Genomic DNA, 3,495 nt, shown 5'->3' on the forward strand with positions numbered 1-3,495 from the left:
TTGCGGGCCAGTGTTATTATTTTGATTCCTGTTGGCCTTTATGCAAGTGCTTCTAGACATCATGAATTTTCTCGGAATCGAGGCAATATGTTGCAACTCCAAGAAATATTCACAGGGAAAACTCGGAAATCCTGAAGTAACGGTTATAGCTTTTCTATTCTCCTCGGCGGACAGTATATCGGAGCACAGAGCGCCAAGTCGTTAACAAAGAGTGCTCTGCAAAACCATTGTGAGCTGGTTCTTGCTGCTTTTCTAAAGGCCATACTTGAGCCTTCTCACCTTTCAAAAGACTTTCCTCATGGAATTTAAATTCGAATGAGGAAAAACTAAGTATTTCCTGTTGTGATCTTCTATATCATACTATCTCTATACAGAGCAACAACCATCAGATTAAAGCAATAATAGAAATGATTTGGGTTTCCAATAGCCAATAGTTATGATGAAATATATTAATTAAAGAAAGTTGGCAGTTATGTAATCCTAAACCAATTCTAATTCAACCTAAGTGGAGATGAAGTTTAGAGAATTCATTGCTGTTATGTTAAGATTGGATGCTTAGAGGTTTATTATTAATTTCCATGAGTTTTAAAGTAAATTAACTATACATTTATACTTAGAAAGCTGATTAAGTCTGGCTGCAGACTGCACCGTTTATTTCTTTAGGTGAATGAGAACATGTGAAAAATATACAGAACTTTGTAGATTCTCTGAAGGTTGTAGTAACATCATCAATATGCAGAGTGTTCTAAACTCAATAGACACCCCTCTTTTGTCCTGAATTAATAATATCAAGCTGACTTGCAAGGTCTTAGTTATAGTGAATAAAGATTGTTTAAGGAGTGATGTCGACTTTTAATCCACTTTCAGCACAACTCTGAGATAATTTGATGAAGGATTCTCTGAAAACATTAACCAATTTGATATTAGTGATTCTTCTGACCTCGTGCTTCCTAAAGAGTTCAAATACTCTAATAATAAGTGCTATGTATATACCTTGCTGTGAATTGGGATTAATGAAGGTAATTATTCAAATATATTTACATTCATTTAAATTAGTTGAGTCCTACAAACCTATTATTATTGGATTACCTTTCCCAAGAGCTTGTGTGTTTACCAGTTTATCAATGATATGCCTTTATATTTAAAAAAAAAAATCGTTACCATTGAAATATATAATATGCTAAAGGGTTGGTATTGAGTGATATGATATTAAAGTAATATAAAAGTATTTATTTACATTTAGTACATAATTTGATAAAATGATTACAATAAAATGATCTAGATGGTTAATAATTAATTATTAAATAGTTTATTATAAAATAATTAAAATTATTACATTATAAATTATTAGCTGATATATCTATGAATAGTAGAATGCACGGTGAATGCAGTGGGGTGTCGTTAATATCCTAGCCGTTGAGATGCAGAACTGAAGAGTCCCATCTCTCTCTGCTTTTATAGAGGACTTTCTCCATCTTCTTTTCTCTTCTAGCTGCCAGTACGGAGTCCCAAGTACCTCTCCTTTTCTAGCTCGGTTAGCAGTCCCCTCCTACTTGGCTGTCAGGGCGTCACCTTTGGAATCTATTTCTTCATTGGCTACCATTTGCTACACCCATGGAGAATAAGTCACAAAGGGCGACATGTATTTGGGATAAACTATAATTGTCGGCAGCCAAGTCAAGCCGCTGATACCTGATTTAATGGATCTTGTCCCTCAAATATCTCGAAAAATCGTTTGGGAATTCCATTCCACATAAGAATCTTACCTTATGCCATTTACAATTTATGCCGTACTGATGTCAGGTATTTGAGGGTGACCAAATCACCAAATGCGAGCCGGCTGGTAATAATTTGATACTTAAATCATGTGACGGATTCTTATGGATAATTGGACTCTAAAACAAATTCGGTCTTTATGCATGCTCGATTTTTTGCACCGATGCGCACATTTCTTCAAAAATCGTCATACAATTGTCAACGGTTTTAGTGATTAAAAAACCGATCGAAAAAAATCTCCAACATAAAATCATTTAATCTATTACTTATTCTATGAGAATCATTGATTTAAAATATTTTTTCAAAATTCCAGAGTAAAGTGGAGAACTGGAAGAGGTAGGTATATTGCTGAATTTACTGTTAAAAGAAACATCACACACTATTGATGTGGCTTTTAGCAGTTTTTAGCATTTAGTTATTACTTGGGCCTACCAAATTTCTGGTAGACATTTTCAAAATTCTCTAATAAAAGAGGGTGGCGTTTCTCAAAACCCTGTAGAGCTAATGCTAAAATAATATTGAGCTAGACTGGTACTAATCAGTTCGGTAGAGACTATATTATTTTTTTTTAACTTATTAGTTACTTCTTCAGGTTACGGATTATTGTTTAGGTGATGTTAAATTTCATCCTTGTTGCAATATTCAATAATGACTGTCTAATTTACTAAATATTTAATATTATATCAGCGGCTTAACTAAAAAAATAGTAGCTGACGGATATTTTGCTTGATGTGTCTCAAAAATCTGAACATTGTCAACGCACTATGCGTTTTTCTAGTTGCATAGATGCTATATACTAGTAGTTGAAGTAATATTAGTTAAAAAATTATTTTCTGCTTTAATGAAATTTTAAAAATAAATAGAAATTTTCCCGTTTATTGAAACTTCTCGCTATTATACTTTTTGTTGTTCCTAAACGGTTCAACTTTGCCACTGAGGGCGGAGAAGATAAAGATAGCCAGGCGCCTCTAGACCGAGGGTGGAGAGGTAAGATCGGAGATTTACTATTATTGTTTTGCCAGGTATCGAACCATGGCTGTGTTGGCCTAGGATCATTGCCGTTTGTCACCTTTGATGTCCTGAGGTAGATACTTCCACCTTCGGTCCGCTACTAAATCGTCTGAGGGTGCCTTGCGATGGTTTCTAGAATTGAAAAAAGGCGGAAGTTATAATGTAGGCGGTTCAACTAAGAATATATCTTTGAAGTCCATCCCACAGAGATCGTTTTGTAGTAATGATGGGTCTTCAGCAATTCAATAATCCACCTAACCCACACATTATTCTAAAAGAATTCAACATAATCAAAAGTTTACTATTATATTTCCAATGAAAGCTTTGGCAACTGTTTCCTATCTTTTTCTAAAAAAAATATTTTCGAAAAAAGGCTAAAGTTATTATATTATTTACTAACTGGTAATATTATATTGTTGATAATATGTTAACAGGAAATATAATATCCCTGAAACATTAAAATGTTACGTAAACGAGCATGTCATTGCTTCTGATTTGCCAGTAGAATTGATATGTTAGCATATATCATATAAATTTAGATATTTTAATCACCCTTTCTCTCTTCATCTCCTTCCTGCTTTCCAACATAATATTAATGTATTTAACCTTTGATTTATTATTTAGTTACGTTCTATGGAACCATGTTACACATATAGATTGAAGCAGATCAAATGCATATTTTCTAACTACGTAATTTAAATGGTTGGA

This window comes from Halyomorpha halys, unplaced genomic scaffold (genome assembly GCF_000696795.3).
Source record: "Halyomorpha halys isolate HHAL.00 unplaced genomic scaffold, Hhal_1.1 Scaffold33.1, whole genome shotgun sequence".
Taxonomy (NCBI): Eukaryota; Metazoa; Arthropoda; class Insecta; order Hemiptera; family Pentatomidae; genus Halyomorpha; species Halyomorpha halys.